We start from the raw sequence: 23,131 nt of genomic DNA, 5'->3' as shown, positions 1-23,131 counted from the left end.
AGCAAGCGTTATAATAGGTTTTCATCGCCTATCTTGCGCCGGGAGTTTGCCTTTTCTAGAAGTCTCAAATCGTAGTACTCCTCAGAAATGACAGGTTTGGATCTGAAGAGGTTTAGCGGATATCAGATCGCTTTTCAGCCAGTGATTTTGTTTTCTTGAACATGCAGATTCTGACTCTGTCTGACTTAATCTGACGGGAGAAGCAAGATGATTCCAGGCGTCTTTACACTTATTATACTGGATGAAGCAGTTGCCTTAAAGTCTAGCTGCATGCACGGAAATCAAGGAGAACAACAGAAACATATTAGATAGTGGAATCCTTCAGATTCATACACTTCTTGACTGCCTCTTGGGAGCCACATATACAGTACTGGCTATTCAGAATGATTCCAAGGAAACCAAGGGCTTTTCTGTTTCCGCTGTAAGGTAGGAATTGCGATCTTCTTCCTTAAGCCCGGCCTTTTGCAGTTTGGCTTTGAATCTGTACACTGCACAATTATGTGCCTAAGCGCTAACTCTGAACACATCTTGTACTCATAGCGCTGAATAGTGGAATTTCAAGAATGCATACTAAACAATGCTATAATAATTTTATTTTAGTCTGTACTTCTCCCCCCCCCCCCTTCATCATTTTAATTTTAAAGCTGGATTAATTCTGTGGGGAACGGAATGACAACGTACCGCATATTTACAAAGTGTGCACGAAGCAGGAGGTGGAAGATTTTGGTTTTTTTCTGTGTATACTTTCTTTTTTCTTATTTATTATGTGTTTTCCATTTGATTTCTTGATATGTTCTTTAGTGTCCTGCAGACCGAGTTACAGCTATAACAAGACAATCTAGAAGACTATCGGCATAAATAAAATCAATGCAACGGACAAAACTGTTACAATACTCGTATTTTTTCTCTGGACATTTGAATATCTGTGTCCTAAGATTTGCAATAGGCTATAAGCAGACTTATTACAAGAGCAATCAGTAGATTTCAACAATTCATTTGAATGAATATACCTTTATTACCTTGGGTTGGTTTTTTGGGGGGTGGGGGGAGAGGGGATCTGCTTTTATGGGCTGTTTACACTAATCTCATACCGACAGAACAGGAACAAAACCCCTCAGCAAAACCTAGAGGCTAGTTTAAAGGAGCTCTTTGTTTATGAAGAATGGACTTGCCTATTCCCATCAATTTATATTTCTAGACTGGAAGAAGCAGGCTGCCTACAGTATTTATCGGCATCTTAGCCTGCTACCTCAAGGCTGCTTCTATTAAATACGAAATGTACCATCCTAACACTGCACTTCAGGGACTTCACACTAACTAGACTGTTCTGCGTTAATCTCGACGTACAGTATGACAAGCAGTCGGCAGCGGTCCAAAGAAAACTTTTGGGTATTCTTCTGCAATGGAAGCAGCTCTATTTAGGATTTCTGTACATTTCAGATCATTTTTAAAGGGTCCTGAAAGGGGAAAGTCAACTCTACAAATATAACCCATTTGTATGGATTTTAATTCAGTAAAAAAGAAAAACACAGCTTTCTTGTTTTTTCAGATATTTAATAATAAAAAAAAAAAATTTGCAGCGAATGAACCAAACCTTTATTTGTTTAAATCGTCTTACTACTGTATATTTCTTTTGAGAAGTTCCCAATAACACTGATTAAATGTGAGGGAGTCCTGTATTGCTTCACTCTCCTTCCACTCCAATTAGAAGGAGCATTTTAAAAATCTATCCCAAGTAAAAGCAAAACCAATATCTGGATGAGAAATCCTTCTTGCGACCGCTTTCAGATTAGTGCTAAACACCTCGTCCTAAGCTATCAGGATAATTTATACCTTTCATCTCTGACACATGTTTACATTAATTATACATTTGTCCTATTTATTGACTCTCTTGTAGTCTAATACCCATAAGTTTTCTGGGAGGAAATATATGGCTCTTATCTCTCCAGACCCCATGGTGTGATAAACTTGCCTTTATAGGGTTTTATATCTTTTTTTGTGTCGCTCTGATGAGATTGAACCTATTAAAAAGCAGCATCAGAATAAAGACCAGGCAGGTTCGGTCACAGAGAAGAGCCAGAGGGAGACATTTATGGTAACGATTTGCTTCATAATGTATTAGTCAAGAGTAGTTGTAGCTTCATATTTTTGCAGCTGAGAATCTTAAATACAAAAAAAAAAAAAAAAAAAAAGCTGAATTTTGACTTCTTCTCACATGGCAAAAGCAAGGTTGGAAGTGCATACAGACAGCAGCCAGCCACAGAACTCCTCTATGTGGATGGAGAGGATTCAAGGGTTTCCTTGCTTTAGTGACCTTCTATATTTCACCCTCCTCTCTCCAGTTGCCTTAATTGAGTGATGCGATTCCATGCAAGAACAATAAAGTGTGAAAGGGCCACCTGCCGACGTGATTAGAGAAATAAAAGAGAGAAGAGCTTTGCAAGACAGAAGAAAGGACTCATAAACATCAACAATAGGTATTGTAATTGTAAAAGAAACTCATGATATAGAGAGTTTGCAGGCAGGGAGGTGGTATAATCCATCAGGACGTGGAATACGGATCTATACCAAAGAAACGTTGACAAGTTTGGAAAGCTTAATTTAATTAAGAGTATTTAAGCTTGGAAAGAACAAATTGGTAAGTGATTATGGTAGGTTAAAAGGACAGCAACATCTCTACAGTATGGACAATATAAAAGGGGGGTATTAGGAGACTAAACTATACTTGGAAAATAAGGTGAACTTTGGCCTAGATTCACTATATTTACCGTTCGTGTACCAATAGCTTTGCGATTGTTTCCTGACCCGATTGTTCCCTGATCCGATTCACAAAACAGTGGTGTGATCAATCTCCGATCTGATCTGCACATGCATATGAGGGGAAATTGCCTGCATAAGTAGGAAGGCAGCGATTCACTAAACAGAAGAAGGAACACTGATTCAGCTTGCCGATCCAAAAAGAAGCAACTGCTGAGGACCAGTCACTCACATCCTTGCCAACTGTCCTGCTCTCTGCCGCCCTGAAATCCTAGCCTTGCAACCCTAAAATCCCAGTATCAAAAATAAACCATCAAAATAAAACATCTCCCTTGTTCAAAAAGCACCCTGCCTCTCTGCGAGCCCATGGTTTTAGCCCGTGGGTTTAAAGTGGGGCTGCACTACGGCGTCTTCTGCAAAGTGTGTTCTGTTCCACTGGAATGATTCTCGTGGGGCCAGCGAGTGCAGCCACTCTCCCCTTTTCGTTTTGACCTCAAGCTTGTGCGGAGAGCAGGCACATGCGCGGATCACATCTACAGGCAGAGAGGATAGTCTGCGCATGTGTCTGGATCGCTCTGCAGTGATCTTTGGGGTCGCTGTGGGGTGTGCGTCCGATCACTTCATTTGCAAGTGGACTCTGTAGTGAATTGGTCGCCTGGCATTACTCGACCATGGATCACCCAGATCAGTGAGTTTAGTGAATCTAGGTCTTTGTGATATAAAAAACCCAATAAGAGCGGATAGCGTAACTGGTTTTAAGAAAGGTTTGGACAAGTTCCTGGAGGAAAAGTCCATAGTCTGTTATTGAGAAAGACATGGGGAAGCCACTGCTTGCCCTGGATTGGTAGCATGGAATATTGCTACTTTTTGGGTTTTGGCCAGGTACTAGTGACCTGGATTGGCCACCATGAGTGGGCTACTGGGCTTGAGGGACCATTGGTCTGACCCAGTAAGGTTATTCTTATGTTCTTATGGGAGTTTGGTTATATGGACACCGATCTTCAGCAAAATTTATCCCTCAACGAAGGATTTCTTGGGCCAGTTGGGGGCTCTGAGGTGTCCTGAAGATGGAGAGTTTCTACCCCCCATTTCCCCCCACCCCCATACAGACATAGGGCAATGGTGTTATTTACTTCAGGTTGCCTGTGCACCAGAAATTTATGCATGCAATTTGAGTACTCTGGCTGAAGAGTGCTACTAGTAATAGTGACCTAAAAACTACTATAGTTCCCAACTGAACGGGAACCCAGTGGCAGGCCGAAAGGGAACACATTTCTTCTTGTGTCTTTATTTAAATTGGGGTAATAATGACAACCCCTCTGGGATGGCTCAGAGTCCTGACTTGCTTTATGTATCACAGAACTGTGGGCAAAATAATATCTAACATACCTATTCTAAAAAGCCATTTATTCTGATCTGTTTAAAAAGCTTTATGACAGGCTGTATTAACTTCTCAGTGGCCCATTTCCATTAGGTGTTTCATTCAGAGCTACTGCCATTAGAAAGATTTGTACACAGAGAGAGTGTTCTAATATAACATTTACACTATAGGCTTTTACAAGGAGTTGCTGAAAATTTCTCAGCCAACCAAGAATCGAATGATGTGGAGGCATGAAACTTCAAGTTATTCCACACTTTTCATTTTAATGATATGAAGTGAAACGAAAAGTGTGGAATAACTTGTAAGTTTCATGGCTCCACATCATTCTCTTCTTAGTACGGCTGAGAACTTTTCAGCGACCCTCGTATTGTGATGTCATAATGCCTCATTAAGAGCCAGCCTCAGTGGTGATGTCACAATGGCTATTTACTAGATGTAGGGACTGAAATGAAAAGTGTCAAGAGGTGTGTGATATAACTTAAGTTTCAAGGCTCCACATCATTCTCTTCTTAGTTGGGCTGAGAACTTTTCAGCAACCCATCATACCCGGTTGGTTGGTTGGTTGGTTTGTTAGTTGTTAATAAACCTTTGAACATTTACAGAAGTTCAGGACATAAGAATAGCCTTACTGGGTCAGAGCAATGGTCCATCAAGTCCAGTAGCCCGTTCTCACGGTGGCCAATCCAGGTCAATAGTACCTGGTCAAAACCCAGGGAGTAGCAATATTTCATGCTACCGATCCAGGGCAAGCAGTGACTTCCCCCATGTTTTTTTTTATAACAGACTATGGACTTTTCCTCCAGGAACTTGTCCAAACCTTTTTTAAAAACCAGCTACGCTATCCGCTCTTACTAAATCCTCTGGCAACGCGTTCCAGAGCTTAACTATTCTCTGAGTGAAAAAATTGTTCCTCCTATTGGTTTTAAAAGTATTTCCCTGTAACTTCATTGAGTGTCCCCTAGTCTTTGTAATTTTTGACAGAGTGAAAAACTGATCCACTTGTACCTGTTCTACTCCACTCAGGATTTTGTAGACTTCAATCATATCTCCCCTTAGCTGTCTCTTTTCCACCCGTTTTAGTCTTTCCTCATACGAGAGGAATTCCATCCCCTTTACCATCTTGGTTGCTCTTCTTTGAACCTTTTCTAGTGCCACTATACAGTGTTCCCCCGGTTGTTCGTGGTTGGTAGTTTGCAGCCCTGGTCATTCACAGTATTTTCCGACTGCGAATCGCCAACAAGGAGAGGGCAGCGGGAAAGGCAGCAGAGAACAGTCGGAGTGCCGCGAGTGCAGGAAATCACTTGCGGTATGCTCCGACCGCCTCTTCCTTTGACACGCAGCTCCTGATTGGATAAGGCCTGACTTAATGAAGGAGGAGGCGGTTGGAGCATACCACGAGTGATTTCCTGCACTCGCGGCGCTCCGGCTGCTCTCTCGCTGTCCTCTTCAGTCTCCCCCCATGAAAAACCGTATTCACGATTTTTAAAGATTCGCGGGGGGTTCCTGGAATGGAACTCCCGCGAATATCGGTGGAGTACTGTATATTTCTTGAGATAAGGAGACCAGAATAGAACACAATACTTCAATGAGGTTGCACCATGGAGTACCGCAGGGGCATTATAACATTATTAGTCTTGTTAACCATCCCTTTTTTAATAATTCCTAGCATCCTGTTTGTTTTTTTGGCCGCCGCCACACATTGGGCGGAAGGTTTCATCGTATTGTGTACGATGACACCCAGATCCGTTCCAGTCTAAACCATTTGCTTAACATCTAAGTTAGATCAAAGTAAAGTAATCTGCAGTGAAGGGCCAGATGTATTAAGTGAGTTCTCCCCTCCCTGTATGGATTACCTGTGTGCCCTCCCCCCCCCCTTCTGCGAAATTCGCAGATGCTGCTGCAAACACTGGAATTTGTTTTTTTAAAGCGAAACGGTATCTCCTTTGCTCATCAAGAAATCAGTTTCTAATTAAATGCTGACACATTGAAGCTCTTTCGCCAGACCCTGCCTCTCAATGCTTTTCTGTGAGTTGCACTTTTTAAAGACGTGCATATGTTCACCCGGGAATGGAATACGACCTTTTGTAAAGCAATATAATTAATGTAGCTTAACAAATGACTTGGCTATCAACTAGGCACCCGTTCTTTTTTTTCTGTAAAAACTGTTATGTCAACTACATAACACCGTAAAGTTCACCAAAAGTTGCCTGAAAATTAGCAACACGGAACTATTTACATCACGGGTAGGGATGGGGGGAGGGGGGGGGCGGCGCTTTGTGGGTGTAATGAAAGCAAAAAACGATTAACTTCCTATTAAATAATTGCATGTTAGACTGCTTTTTCAAGTTATATGCCTGAAGAGATATCAGGATGCGTATCTTCGGAAACAGCTTTTGCCAATCAAGCAAACAGAAAGATGTACTATATTTGAAACCAAATCAACCGCTGCAGCACAGCAGCTCAGTGAAATGAGTCCTGGGTCTCCCTCCGCGTCACGTGCAGTGCGGAAGCTGTCGGGCTCGGGTCGTGTTGCCTCTGGCTCCCTCCTGTTCCTCTGAACTCATTCCATTGGTCGACAGAGTAACCCGCTCCTTGTTATTAAGCTCCGTTTTGTGGCGCTGACTTCAGATCTTACGATTACAACTCATTTAACGGTGGAAGTCCATTTGATAGCAGCTATGCTAGCAGAAGAGTTCACAAGAGCGACCTTTGAAGAAAAGAGGACGAGAGGGCAGCCAGAAAACGATCCGGAGGGCAGAAAATCCGGCCTCCCAAGGCTGGAGTTTCCCGCGAAGTGCTCGCAGCGCCATTTAGTGGAGGAACGAAGGCAATGCAACGACTTGGTCTGCGCTCTTCGTCTTGGTTGGCGCGACGATATTCACGTCACAGTGAATTTATTTGGTGGCCAGGTGCACGTGAGAAATGCTTCCACAGGGACCCCGGGACTTTCAACCTTAATTAGAATGACACGACGATTTCCCGTGAACGCTGAAAACATTCACAGAGACACAGAACAATTCAAAGTTTTATCCCGGGTCAAAAATAACACCCTATATTATTTAAGGATAGCGGCCTTTTAATTTACAATTGTTCGTGTATAAATAGCACCTAGTTTCTTTTGTAAACTAATCAGGTAGTTTTTGTTCAAGTCTTTACATGAGTCGGGTTAGACATATACAGGAGGTAGCAGTGCCACAAGGTCTGACAGACATTTTTGCAATTGCTTTGATGGGCTCACTTTCTTGTTCGATTATACAAAAATAAAAAAGGTATCATTTAATCCTCGAACACATAGAAAAAATATTGGGACACAATTTCAAAACGCATTAATCAAGCATGATTTTAGGCGTTAAGAAATTGGGATTTTGTGGTTTTTTTTTTTAATAATTCTTTATTAATTTTCAAAACTTCAACAGTGCAATACAACAAATGCAACATATAATGATACGACAAAAGCACATTAAACTTTCACACATTCATAATCAACCATTTTCTCCCACCCATCCAATAATCATTCAATAAACACAAAAACATATATTATCATAAAACCTTACCCTATTCTGAATATTGATATCTTCCTACCTGAATATTCAAAAATCAATTTTAAACATAAATAACCCCCTCCCACCCTTCCCTGGATATGAAATTAGGATTTTGAATTTTTAGGATACTTCGGTTGAAATCCCTCCGCTGCTCTTTGACCGTAATAACGTTTGTGAAGTGATAAATGCTGGAATCTGGTTAGCTGTAAAATATATCGAAAACGAATCCTTTATAAGTTAATATCACTTTAACATTGTATCGTAAGCTTCTTTCAAAATAAAATAGACCTTTAGGAACAGCTCATATATGAATCTTAACCCAATGTGCCGATTATTGAGTTTGTACACAGTTAAGAATGTTTACTTTGCTCATAGTTAAAGAGTGTTTAAATGAAATATAAGAAACATTTTAAAATATAAGACAGTTTTCTACTCAACGATCTAATTTGTAAAATGTACAACAAAACTTTTAATGCCAAGGTGGAAGCAAGATGCTTTTAAAATACTTTTCTTAAAAACGGGAACTGCTGGGAAAATACAAACATACAGGCATACAAAAGTATAGAAACAAGAGCAAGAAATGTCCCAGACCAATTAAAATAAGAAAGTAAAAAGGAAGAGATCAAGGCAAACATATTTACCTCTTTAAAATATTATTGAATGCAAACTGCAAAACTCAGATTTGCACTAAATAAGGTTACTGTAAACCATATTTTTAATTTTATTCTTTTATTGATCTTCCCTTTTTTTTCGGTCCAAGCTCAATATTTAGCTGTAAATATTTTCCTTCAAAGAGATTCAACAGCTTAAGTAGTGCAATGATTTTTTTTTTTTTTTCCCATAGTCAAATCAATCATTGCTATCATACCGCAGTGACCTGGCAAGCAGGGAGATTATTCGTGTAGCATTCTCTGAGGCTACCGCTTGCTTTTTTTATATTAGCAGAAATCCATGGTATATAAGTAGACTGAAATGTTAAAAGTTTTGATTTTCTTGTTTGCAAAATATAGGGCTCCTTTTATGAAGCCGCGTTAGCGGGTTTATCTCACGCAGCTTTTTAGCACGCGCTAACCCCCACGCTAGCCGAAAAACTACCGCCTGCTCAAGAGGAGGCGGTAGCGGCTAACGCGGCCAGCAAATTAGCGTGCGCTACTACGCGCGTTAAACCGCTAACGCGGCTTCGTAAAAGGAGCCCAAAGCGTATTGTTCTTCAGGATGTACTACTGTATAATGTGCATTTCTCTCCTGTTAACGTTACAGTTTATGCTTTAAATACGGTTTTCTGTGCTGATGTTTGGATTTGGGGTTTTTTAAATAAATAATGCCACGAATAGGTAACTGGGGCAATAGGAGATGCAGAGGGGCATTTTTAATATGAAGTGTAACGTCCAATGTTTCTGGGAAAATGGTCAAATATTCAGTAAAGAAAATAGCCATTTTAAAAACAGAAGATGTCTCTTCCCCCTCCCCCCCCCAAATGGTCATTTCCTAGATGTGTTTGCCCTCAGTGTATCAGTGTTTCTGAACCATTTTTGAAAAATAACCATCCAAATGAAAAAAAGCACAATAACCAGCCATGGGAATGTAGGTGGGAGGAGCATACTCATGAAGAATACAAGAAATCCTGGCTGTTTTTATAATATATGCATTATCAAAAAAGAAAAATGCCCAAAAAGTGGCATAAAGGGGCAAATAGACATTTTTCTTGCCAAACACTTCCAATTCACTATTTTCAAAATATGTCTAGAAAGATTTCAATGCTGTTGAGCTGCAGTTCATCAAGGAGGCATGTTAGAGGTGTGGTGTGGGCGGGACTAGGGCAGGCTTATGACTTAGATGTTGTGTTTGTTTGTTTTTTAGCCCTAATTAAACTTAGCCCTAATTAAACTTTTATGAATACGTCCAGGGTACATTTTGGACATTTGGGGCTAGATCTGTTTTAATAACAAATTAGTGGCAAAAAGGTGCCCAAACTAACTAGATGACTACTGAAGAGATATATGCATGACACCCTGACCCCCCCCTCCCATCCCCCAAAGACGTAAATGAAACAGTACATACCTGCTTGTTTAATAGCTCCAGATGTTATGGCTGGTCTTAGTAGAGCATCCAGCAGTCTCTGGAGTAGCCTGGTGGTCAGTGCAGTGGACTATAGAGAAGGGGACCCAGGCCTGTACCCCACTCTAACTAGTACACATGTCGTGGAAAGTGTGAGCCCACCAAAACCCACAAAAAACATATAGGTGACACCTGCAGGCATAAGGGTTAGTTGGGGGACTGGGTAAAACGAGGACCTCGTGGACCTCACAGATCATAACTGCACGCCTTAAAAATCTGCTTACCTCGGGCTAAGCAGGATAGGTGAGGTCCAAGGGAATTAAAATGAGGATCTCTGTGGACCCGGGTGTGCGGTTAAGATCCAGCAAAGGTAGAAATTAAAAAGAGAATCTCGCAGACCCCACAGAACTAGAAGCGCAGGGCCTTAAAAAGAGAGCAGTCTTGGTTTGGGGTCTACACCGATCCTGCGGACCTCACGGATCTTACTGCAGGGGGGTAAGATGATAATGGCAGCGAGGGTAGGTTGCACCCCTGCCCTCTTTCCACCTTCCCCCGTGAGTCCCCCTTCTGAAACCCCCCTAGCAAGGCACAAAAGAGATCCCCATTTCCACTCGCTAATTACCGGCACACGCAACACAGGCATTTAAAAAATCCCTGCAGCCCTGATGGCAGGGGGCCCCCAAATCTGGGACCCCCTGACACCAAGTCCCCTCCTTCTGATACCACGACCACGCTCACCACTTCAAAATCAAATCCTGGTTGTCTGGTTGGTTCAGGGACCCCCCTCCCCAGCTTAAGGACCCTCCATCCCCGTCACTGCCCAATCCCAAGTAACATTTGTGGAAAATCATGCAGGAGGGATGCCCACTCTTTAAAATAGCAACCCTTCCCCCTCCTGGTGCATCCTGGGATGCATTGGGAGGGGCCTTAGATGCTTGAGCCATTTGGAGCATTAACCCCCTCCCAGGGCATCCCAGGATACACTGGGAGGGGGAAGGTCTGCCATTTTAAAGAAGTGGCCCTTCAGGTAGGAGGGAGTGGACATCCTTCCACAAAAGGTAATTGGGGTGGGGTGGTGTCTGGGGTGGAGAGTCCTTGAGCTTAGGGGGGAAGTCTGACCCGACCCCAGACCACTAGACCACCAGGATTTTGTTTTGGGGTGCTGAGAGTGGTTACAGGACCGGAAGGGGGGAGTTTGGTGTTGGGGGGGCTTGGTGTCAGGATATCCTGCTTTTGAGGCCCCCCTGCCATCAGGGTTCTTAAAAATGTTGTTGTGCCTGTATTAATAACTGGACTGATCTACCTGTACTAGCAACTCCATTGAATGTCTGTGTTAAATTGTCTATTGTAACTTCTTGGGTAACTGACCCAACCTCTTGTAACGTAATCTGACCTTGAACTGACTAGGTAAAGGTGGAATAGAAAACACATGAAAAAAATGTCCCTCCAAGTGTCTAAAACTGGTTATTTCTAGATTTCTGTAAGCTGTGAACCTGAAAATAAGGCAGCTGATGAGATTCATGTTAGAGCCGGGCTGTACTAAGTAGTGCATACTTTCTATAATTTATCAATACTGAAATGATAAAGTTGAGCTTTAAAATGTAATTCTCCCATCCCTCACTTTTCTCTGTGGCAGTGTATGGGATGTTGGCGGGTGAGGCAATATTTTAATGAAACAAACTAAGACGACACACGGTTATGGCAGTAAAAGACTGGTTTTATGACTGTACTGTATTTATGTGGAACGGCATAATATATAAAAACATCTAAGTCACCCAAAGTTGGCAGCGTCTAAAGTCCATTCTCGAAAAATACATCCAAAATATTTTTTTTCGAGAATCGTCTAATTACACGTCCAGTCGTCTGATTGTCCAGGCCGCCAAGTCGTCTATCTTTATACTGCATTCGCGTCCCAAAAATCGTCCAAGTCCAAAAGATTTTTGGGGATGTGGAAGAGGTCAGCAAAGTGATGGACTGGCCACCCAGACATGGCAACAGAGTAGTGGGGCACCATACAGGGCACTGCTGTGAACTTCACAAAAAGGGTGCCACATAAACATCTCACCACAACTCCCTTGCAGGTCATGGTGAGTCCCCCAAAACCTACTATACCCACCTGTCTAATAGCCATTATTGCTGCAGGTGGCACCTATATGGCAGTACAGTAGGGTTTGAGGGGATGTTTGGTGGGTTCACATTTTTCACCATGAATGCAGTGGTTAGAGTGGCATATGGGTCTGGGTCCTCCTTTCTATGGTTCACTAGCTCACCCCTCAGACTACTTAAGCCACCTCTGTTCAGCTCTACTAGACTTTCCTATGCCTGGTGCTGATATTCTGGAGGCAGGTATGTATTTTTTATTTTGATTTTTATGGCGGTGTTGGGGGGGGGGGGGTCAGTGATCACTGGGAGAGTGTTTGGGGGTCTGTACTTTGTCCCTGCAGTCTTTTTCTGGTCACTTTGGATACCTTCTGGGCACTTATACCTAGTTTTAGATTGCCTAAATCACAACGTATACGTTCCATCTAGGCAGTCTCGTCAAATTTTTGATTATCGTTGCAGGACGACTAAGTTTGTTTGGCCCACGTGTCGTCCACCTCCTGCCCTAACCACTCCTCGAAAAACGCCACTTTTCACTCTGGATGCACAGCGGCAGTCAAAAGGCCTACGATGCCTCTAGATACGTCTAAAACCCATTTTGATTATCGGCACTTAGACAACCTGTCTTTTGGGTCGTTCAAGTGCCAATTTAGGTGGGATTTTAGATGTATTTTTGATTATGAGACTCTTGGTTTGTTATTGCTCAGCAAGGAGCACATTTGGGGTTTCTTTTACTAAGGCATGCTAATGGATTTAATGTGCTAACTGCTGTTCAGCTCATTATGTTACCTATGGGCTGCATGGCCCTTAACATACTAATTCATTAGCATGCACTAACAGAAATTCTATAACTAGCGCCTAAACTTAGGCGTCTTGCCGATGCCATAGTTAATTGAAAAACAGAGTCAGAAATGGCAGTGTTAAAATGCCCACTAACACCTAAATTAAAGGCAACTGGCATCGTGGCTAGGTTGCCACTTTAGGCTGCGGAACACTAAAGTAGGCATGGCCAATGCCAGAAGTGGCATTAGGCGGGCTAAAATGGCTACTTAGACATGATTCACAGTAAGATGGGCAGCTGAAATGTAGGCCTGGAAAACCTTGCCCTACATTTCAGCCATCTATCTATGCCACCACAGGATCCTAAAGTCAGGCCCGCAGCAGCCATAAGGTGATCACGGCAGGGGAAGTTATCCCTGACCAGCTGAGCTGGCAGTGCTCCTTGAAGCCGCAGCTTCAGGGAGTCCTGCCGGCTCAGCTGAGGGTGGGGAGGGATACCTCTGCTGTGATCAACTGAGTGCCTGCTGTAAGGGAGTCCCCCCAAACATTGGCAGGAGAGATACCCACTGCCTTCTGCTGGAAACCACAAAGCACCCCCCGTCCAACCATGATAGGCATGAGGGATGCTCACTCTCTTCTGTCTACAGCCCCCTCCCCCCCCCCCGAACCCATGACTTGCCCCAACTGCCGATACTCCTGAACCTCCAAGCCCCAACCTCCTGATCCCCTCCATACCTTTTGTAGTAAGGCTGGCTGGAGTGATGCCTACACCTTCCGGCCGGCAGGCCCGCCTCTTTGTAATGGCAGGCCTTCTCCTTCCCGATGCATCCTGAATGGCACAGATGCCTAAGATCCCTCCCAGTGTATCCCAGGATGCACCGGGAAAGGGGTCTAAGTCTATGATTGGCCCGGGTGCCTAAGGCCCCTCCTATGCGGCCAAGTTATTGCCAATATGTTTGTTGGATGGTTATTTAATTGATGGATTTGATTTTGAGTGAAGTATAGCAGGAGTGCAGTGGTGCGCGTGTCGAATGTTATGTCTTCCTGTTCATTAATTTTATTGAATATTATAAGTAATATACAGAAAGCAGTTCAAATACATAAAAATTGAATAAAAAATAGTGATGTAGAAACAACAGAAACCATAATTGCTGTTATTTGCATATAGTAGATTATTAAGAAGAATTCAGAGTATTTGAAACTGCTAAGAAAAGAAATAGAAAGGGTAGAAAAGCAGAGAAGATGAATTGAAATAAAAAAGAAAAAAAAAAGAGATAAAGAAAGAGAGAGAGAAAGAGAGAGAGGCAGAAGTGTCTATAAGGCAGAATGAACATATGAATCTAAGAATGACCAAGGTGATTTATTTCGCACCAAATTTGTAGATAAACGAGATATCGTGTTCTTTTCATATGCATATGATTCGAATTTGTGGTACATGCTCAAGGAGTTCCACCAAAAGGTGTAGTCTAGTAGTGTGGGTGACTTCCAATTTTTCAAAATGTGCATAAGAGCTGTCACAATCATGGTGTCAATAAGTTTAGGAGGACAGTTTGATAGTGCGAAACAAGGGTGTTGAGAACGAAGGATTATAATGTCTATGGAAATAGTTTCTGAACATTTGGTAATAGATTTTATGGTGTCCCAGATACGAATCCAAAAGGAAAGAACCATAGTGCAGTGAAGAAGCATGTGATCAAGAGTTCCAGGCTCTTTCAAACAGTTCCAACAGGTAGGGTCTTGTTTCAGTTTCGCTTTCCACATTCGAAATGGAGTCCATACTACATTCCACATAACAAAGAACATTGATTGCGAAACTCTTGAGGATAATAGAGGACGATTTGTAGATGACCAGAAGAGTTCCCAATCTATTTCAGAAAGTGTGGTCTTTAGGATAGAGCCCCAATGGTTCATGGATTGAGGTGTAAAGGTGAAGGTGTGATCTCTTAAGATGCTATAAAAAAGAGATATCGCCCTACCTTTTAGTAAAGCCAAAGTAGACCAGTGACGAATAGTTTGTTGAGAGGTCATAAAGTCAGGGCGCATTTGTACATTAGCTAGTATTTCAGTAAGCGTAAGCCATTGGGGATATATAGAGGATGGGAGTGAGTTTACAGAACAAAAAGTATCAAATGGGATAAATGAAGTGGAGAAGATCAATTGATGAACAAACCACACCCCCGCCCGTTGCCACCTCTTCCATGAAAGGGATCTACCCTTATTTTGAATTTTAGAATTATTCCAAAGGGACATAAGTGGGCCTTCAGCAACAGAGATCTCAGCCGCTGCATCTAATAGTTGAAAAGCATGTTGCGTTGCACTCAACAAAGAATATTTTCTCAAGTGTCTAGGTATCGACACTGTTAGGAAGCAAGAGATGTGTAGTGGTGCACATAAAAAGCATTCCATTCAAACCATGCTGGTTTATCCTGTGGATATGAGTCAACAATCCAGTGAGCTCCGTATTTGGCTAAGGAAGCGATGTAGTAATAATAAAAATCAGGTAAATTTAAGCCACCATTAATCTTAGAGGCCTTCAGCTTGGCGAGAGCAATACGAGGTTTTTTCTTGTTCCAAATAAATTCAGTAATTTTCATATTAAGCCAATGAAAGAGTGATTTATGGCAGAGAAGGGGAAGCATAGATAGAGTATAATTAATTTGTGGGGCTAAGGTCATTTTAATAGAGGCTATTCTACCCCACCAGGACAAATAAAGCGGGGACCAACGAGATGTAGTACTTGAAACTAAGTTTTTGATTTTAGATATATTGAGATCCTGAGCAAGTAATGGGTCTTTATGTATTAAAATCCCCAAATATTTTACAGCTCCCTGTGACCATGGAAAAGGAAAATGAGCTAGATCTGAGGAGGAAATGTGATCATTTAGCGGAAAAATCTCTGATTTCTCCCAATTAACAGAATATCCAGATATTTGAGAGTATTGAGAGACGATGTGGATAAAATGAGGTAAAGAGGTAAGAGGATCTTTGAGAAAGAGAAGAACATCGTCAGCGTAAGCTGCTAGTTTAATCTCTCGATTGGACGAGGGAATACCTTTAAATAAGGAACATTGTCTGATAGCTGTCAATAGAGGTTCCAATGCTAAATCAAATAATAATGGTGAAAGGGGACAGCCTTGACGGGTACCTCTATGGAGGGAAAATCTATTAGAGAGAGAGTTATTAATCAGGATACGAGCCGTGGGTTGTCTGTATAATGTTTCTATCCAGTCTGTAAAGAAAGAACCAAAGTTGTACCATTTTAGTAGAATGTTATGTCTTCCATATCCTCATACAGTTGCGTTGTTGTACCAGTCCTGGTGCTTGGAAGATTCTCCTGATGAGTAATCTTGGTTCGAGTATATGCATGTCTTAAAATCATTTTACTGTACCATCTCAATAATAACTCTTGTGTGAATGTCTTTAATTGTTTTTTGTTTTTTTACATTTTTCACATCACTGCAAATGTGTCTGAATCACAAATGCTGAGAATACAAAGACTCTGGGCTCCTTTTACTAAGCAGCGGTAGGGTTTTTAGCGCGCGCTGCAGATTAACGCACGCTAACCCCTGCGCTAAGTGGAAAAACTAGCACCAGCTCTATGGAGGCGTTAGCGTCTAGCGCGCGTAGCATTGTAGCACGCGCTAAAACCGCTAGCGCAGCTTAGTAAAAGGAGCCCTCTGTTTACAATGCTATGGATGATAACTTGATGCATGCAAAAACGTGTTCTTATCTGTGGGCTTTTTATGTACTTTTGTTCTAAATCTATCTTTCGTTTGTTTTAAAAGAATGCTGGCGTAAATTAAATTCTTTGAAACCTTTTGTTTTAAACAATTGTATTGAATGGAAAGCATTTTTGAAATGTCCTTTTAAGAAACTGAACATTGGCTATCTCCATCATGTTGCTGTTTTATTGTTCAAGCAGATGTGTGGAATAACATTGACGAACGCTGATTGGTTGAATTCAAATCAGCACTTTTGTTCCAAAACCCGCCATTTTTTTAGAGCAGTTGTTCTCAATTTTAAGTCAGGATTGGGACAAGTGAGTGAGTACTTTTAAGCTGAAGCCTGTAGCTGTCACATTGTTTTTTGAGTTTATATAATGATGCTGTTTCTTCTTTTACTTGAAGGTGGAAATCTTTTAAAATGTTGATTGCAGAGCATGGAGTAAAGTTCCCAATGAAGCCCTGTAAGTGAAATGGACTGGCCTCCATCCTGGCTGCATCTCCGTTAATTCTTTTTAAAACAAAGAAGACACTTTTTTGATAATTATCTTTTCAAAGTAAAGCAAGCTGAGAAGTGTTGGAAATGGAAATGAATGTTAGAAAAATGATTTGAAAAACAAAACAAAAACTAAGCACTTTATTTCAAACAAGGTTTTTCTGACCCATGTTAGTACTCTTGACCCTGTTTATATGTGTCTTTAAAAACCTGTTTGGACACCGGGGCATTTGAGGTCTCTTCCTCGCTTTAGGATTATAAACTTGGCATTCACACTGCTCACAATGCTCATGACCAATAAATACTTTTCCTATAAATAACAATTTGAGACAACTTCTTGTGGAGAAATAAAATTCTGACCGCAGTTATATGTAACAAACAATGATAACATTACAACCATGAATTAATAACTGCAATTTTCCAAAGCGGTCATCACAAACCCCAGTCCCATGACAGCTAATCGGTAACAACCTAGCTGTCAACCTCCACAAATTCGTACTGTGTTTCTATTCACATTGCGCCCATCCTTCCTCCATCTCCCCCCCATGAGACCTGCGGTGCCGCCCGGCCTCACCAAAACCTGTGGCGGTATCGCACACAAGTAGCTGCCCTCCATCAATCACTGTATCAATACCATCAACTTATTATTGACCGCCTGTAAGAAAACAAATTCCGCCCAAAAACCGTGACAAACCTCCCCCCTCCCAAACAATGCAACACCCCCAAAGAAGCAAACCACAACCTGCCTACCAAACAAACCATCCCTCGTGGAACTGCAAACCCATAAGTCAGTACGGGACAGGGTGGGTGGGTAAAATTCCCAATTCCCACCAGACTCCTGTACCTCTCATTGCCACACACACACACCCGCACCCTAAACCACCCTCTCCTCCCCACTAATAATAACTACAAAATTAATCCTCTCACATCTCCACAACTCCCGCTCAACACACAGCCAATCTCAGCCATCCTGTTCATTCAACCAATCATTCCCTACTTCACTCCCTAGCAACCATCCTCACCTACTCCAAACTAACTGCATAATTTACATTCTTTCCCTCTCACCCCCTCCCACCTATCACAGCCTACATTCACTCTTCCTCAGCAGTTCAGCCAATGTTATTGGCCCATGACTTATTTCGTGGGTCCCTTTTATCACTGTTATTTAATACTGGGTTCAGTATTTTATATTCAATTGTGTCCTGGTGTGTTTCCGTTTTGTTTTTTGAAACATTAGTACATGGCCACTAATAACAAAAATACAAAACAAAAACCACGCTAAGACCACCTTTTTACCACAGCTTATTACAAGTTACCATAGTGGGGGGGACACGTTATCAAGATGTGGTATAAGAATAAAGCTGTTTATGAGCCACCTTTCAAGCAGCATTATTCCAATGGATCAGGAGCATCTGGTCGCAAAGCCACTGCCCAATGCCCCCAGGCCAGCAGGTGGTGGCAAGCACTCAGGCAGTCAGTTTTTTTAATGGCCACATACTAATGACCATTGCAGAGGGGGGTAAAACAATGGGTGAATCTTTTGCTGTCCAGCGATATGAGAGGACTGTTAGTTTAGTTGGTTCTTACTCTCATTCGGTCTGTGACAGTTGCCAATGGTGTTCTAATGCACTGACAGGACCAGTCTGGATTGATCCACAAACAAAGAGAAAAATTCTAGCTAAAGGGCAGACCACTTGTAATATCAGAAATGTAATACTGTATATATAATTGTATGCCTGGATTTCTATAGGGGTTTGTATGATGATCATGAATGTTGAGTTTAATTATCAAAATCTTGAGGGGCTTGGAAGTTGCTTCAACTCTGGACTCTGCTAGTGCTGGATATTAAGACTGTTCATCAGTAGGAATGAGTCCAGTTCCAGAAAATATCACCAGTGTCAAAACATTTCAGGCATGGGGCAAGCATCTTGCCATGTACACTCCTGTGGTTATTCATTCAACCTTTTTTCTTTTATATATACAATCAGCATTCATTCCATAGTAAAAAAAAATGTAACTTTTGCAGGTCAAAGGCAAAAAAGTACAGCTAGAAAAATCAAGAGTCTCCAGCAATGCAATGAAACAGCCTGTTTATCTTTTTCTCCCCCCCCCCCCCCCAAGTTTCTCTCAGCTCCAAATAAGAGTCACTTAATTACTCTCTCTACTGCCCTTGAGGGCCTGTGCTCAGACGTGAGGTTGAGATCTACATTTCCAGATCAATCCGGAACCTCTTCTGAACAAGCAGTATTCATTGTGGTACACTCTGGTAATTTATCTATGGCAGTTTTGTGATATTACAGCCCGCAGGGGACAAGGCTGAGATTATTCATTTCACTTAAGATTTCTCACTGGACTTCAATTGCATAGCAATTTGTATTCCTTGGTCAAAGCAGGCACATAATTTTATTGGAGATTAAGAATATATTTATGTTGAAAGCTGAGAGGTAAGGTACTTTATACTGAGCAGCTCTGCAGCATGTTAGTCAAAATAAGTTGAATCGAAAGCTCAAATTCTCCAAAGATGCTTAAAAAAGGAGTAGAAAATACCTCATTTTCAAATACAAAAACTATGGGGGTCAATGTTGAACTGGATGGTTGCTTCATAAATATATCTGGGTAAGTTGTACAGATACCTTTATGTGGATTTTCAGCAGGGATTAGTTTGTAGATAAAAGGAAAGTGGAACTGTTGAGCCAGTGAAATGGGAGAAGAGGGGCTGGATTAGGGAATGACTGTTCTGTGTTTTGCTTCTGGCTCATTCCCTTACCTCCTCTTCTCTGCAGCCTGCCTTGAAGGGAAGGCTGGCCAAGAACAAACCTACTATCCTGGAGTCTGAAAAGAAGTGGTGGATATAGGTGAGCCGGTCAATATTGTGCATCTGGATTTTCAAAAGGCATTTGACAAAGTACAGTACCTCATGAAAGACTCCTGAGAAAATTAAAAAGTCATGTTATAGGAAGTAATTAGGGGCATTTTCAAAATGCTAAAACATCCAAAAAAGTTTGAAACCGTCTTTCTGGATGTCTTGCGAGGCGTTTTAACTGCTGTGTGTCCAAAACTAAAGGGCACGGGCTTTGGGTGGGCTTAGACTTGGACATCTTGCAGTAATAATCAAACCTTTCCCAAGATGTCCTAGATGGAACTTGGACATTCTGAGCTAGACCTGCTTTAAAAGCATTTAAGTGCCCTAAAGGTACCCAAATTAACCAGATGATCACTGGAGGCAGTGATGTAGTAAGGACGGGGGGGCAGACTGCCCCAGGTGCCACCTTGCTAAGGGTGAGGCACCCCTCCTCCTCTCCGCCTCCGCTCCTCTACTCTCCTTGATGTCACTTCAGGAATCAGCGCCTAGAAAGTGACATCAAAGGGTGAACCAACATTGACGTGGGCATGTTGCTCATGCTGGAGAAGTTAGAAAGGTATGGGGAAAGGAAGGGGGCATATGTGGGGAAGAGGGGTGGGGGTGGGAAAGATGGTGAGGAGGGGCACCACCACCCCGGGCGCTGTTCATCCTTGTACACCACTGACTGGAGGGATTAAATTATGTCCTCCTCACACTCCCTCAGTGGTCACTGACCCCCTCCCACCTCCCCAAAATCTAAATGAAACAGTACATACCTGTCTCTAGAACAGCAACAGCTGGTATGGAAAAGCCTAGTACACAGGTGTCTTAAGTAGCCTGGTGAGTGACCCAATGACCCCCGTGAGTTCCCATAGTCACTCGAGACTACGGCGGCAGCCATTTCCTATTGGCGATTTACATGGGGCAGGAGCGTAGGAAGATCGCTCCTGCCCCGAAAGCCTGCTAGACCACCAGGTAAAGCCCGGGATGCCGGGAGGAAGGCTGGAGAGAGGCGGGAATGTGATAAAATATGGGTTCCCCCCCAAAAAATTGTGAATTTGTTAAACCGCAAGTGTGGAAACCGCGAATGGGGAGGGGGAAGGGTAATGCTTTTAAATAAATTTTCAGTTTGCTTATAAATGTTCTGAGTCATAGTTCTTGAATAAGCATCCACATATATATATTTAATTATTATTACAGAGCTGTTTTAATCAAGCGAGCTAATTTTCCCCAAATTAATATTTCTTTTTAAATTATATTCCTCTCTTTGAGAGTGATATTGGTGGAGTTCCATCCATTTAATAATTTTTATAACAACTAGAGGTAGGTCTTGTCAGAGAAATCTGATGAATTTTTTTGACTGAGTGACCAGAGAATTGGATAGCGGGAGTTTGCTAGATGTGGTGTATTTAGATTTTAGCAAAGCCTTTGACAGTGTTCCACACAGATGTCTAATAAATAAACTGAGTGCCCTCAGGATGGGTCCCAAAGTGATGGGCTGGGTCAAGAACTGATTGAGTGGAAGGCGACAAAGGGTAGTGATCAATGGAGATTGCTCTGAGGAAAGGGATGTTACCAGTGGTATGCCTCAAGTTTCTGTTCTTGGGCCTTTTCTTTTTAACATTTTTGTGAATGATATTGCTGCAGGGCTGTCGGGTAAGATTTGCCTCTTTGTGGATGATACCAAAATCTTCAATAGAGTAGACAACCAGGATGGTGTGAATAACATGAAGAAAGACCTGGTGAAGCTTGAAGTATGGTCTGAAATTTGGCAGCTAAAATTTAATGCTAAGAAATTTAAGATCATGCATTTGAGCTGCAAAAACCCGAGGGAATGGTACAGTTTAGGGGATGAAGAACTTATGTGGACGACAGAAGAGCTGGACTTGTGTGTGATTGTATGTGATGATCTTAAGGTGGCCAAACAGGTTGAAAAGGTGACAGCAAAAGCTAGAAGGATGCTAGGGTGTATAGAGAGAGGTATGGTCAGTAGGAAAAAGGAGGTATTGATGCCCCTGTATAAGACTCTGGTGAGACCTCATTTAGAATATTGTGTGCTATTCTGGAGGCCGCACCTTCAGAAAGATATAAAAAGGATGGAGTCGGTCCAGAGGAAGGCTACTAAAATGGTGCGTGGTCTTCATCATAAGGTGTATGGGGACAGACTTAAAGATCTCAATCTGTATACTTTGGAGGAAAGGCGGGAGAGGGGAGATATGATAGAGATGTCTAAATACCTACGTGGTGTAAATATGCATGAGTCAAGTCTCTTTCATTTGAAAGGAAGCTCTGTAATGAGAGGGGATAGGATGAAGTTAAGAGGTGATAAGCTCAGGAGTAATCTTAGGAAATACTTTTTACAGAAAGGGTGGTAGATGTGTGGAACAGTCTCCCGGTAGAGGTGGTGGAGAAAGAGAGTTTGTCTGATTTCAAGAAAGCCTGAGATAGACACGTTGGATCTTTTAGAGAAAGGAAGAGATAATGATTACTGCGGATGAACAGACTGGATGGGCCATTTATTCTATTAATATGCTTTTATTTTGTGTTCCCTTATGTACCTTTCCTTTTTTGTTCTACTTTCCTATATTAAATTGTATTTCATTATCCCTTTTTCACCTTATGTTACGAATTTGATGAGTTAACTTTAACCTATTGTATTGTCTTAAGTTTGTATTGTATTGTTTTGTAATGTTCCCCTTTGAATGTATTTTAAATTGTACATCGCTTAGAACTATGATTAAGCGATTAATCAAAAGACTTAATAAACTTGAAACTTGAAACTTTATCTGCCATCTGGAATTTATTGCCAGAGAATGTGGTAATATTAATTAGTTTAGCAGGGTTTAAAAACGGTGTGGATAACTTTCCTAAAAGTGAAGTCCATAAGCCATTTGGGGAAATCCATTTCTTATTCCTAGGATAAGAAGCATAAAATCAGTTCTACTCTTTGGGATCTTGCCAGGTACAAGGGGGTGCTGAAAAGTTCTCAGCCCAACCAACCAACTTCCTAAATTCTGAGCATTATTTTGTCACTGTAGCTGAAAAGAGTGTTATCTTATTTTAAGTGCCAATTCGCAGAAACAAAATTCTATGTTTTGACATTGTTTCAGATGATTGATTGAACCATATCCACTTCATTCTCTTCTTGGTTGGGCTGAGAACCTTTCAGCACCCCCTTGTACTTGTAAGGGTTGGTCACTGATGGAAACAGAATACTGGGCTTGATGGAACTGCGGTCTTTCCCACTACGGCAGCTTGTATGTTCTTAACTCTGTTCCGGGCTGTTCCCTCAGAAATTAAGCCCCGATTTTCAGGCAGTCTTTCCATATGCCTGTGGTTTCCAAACCTGGGCCTGAAGGCACCCCAGCCAGTCAGGTTTTCAGGATATTCACACTGAATATTCATGAAAGATTGATATTGAAAGCACTGACTGGTAATGTACTGTTTGCAGTT

The sequence above is a fragment of the Geotrypetes seraphini genome, chromosome 4 (assembly GCF_902459505.1).
Source record: "Geotrypetes seraphini chromosome 4, aGeoSer1.1, whole genome shotgun sequence".
NCBI classification, from domain to species: domain Eukaryota; kingdom Metazoa; phylum Chordata; class Amphibia; order Gymnophiona; family Dermophiidae; genus Geotrypetes; species Geotrypetes seraphini.
The sequence above is the reverse complement of the archived record's forward strand: the minus strand, read 5'-3'. Positions refer to the sequence as shown.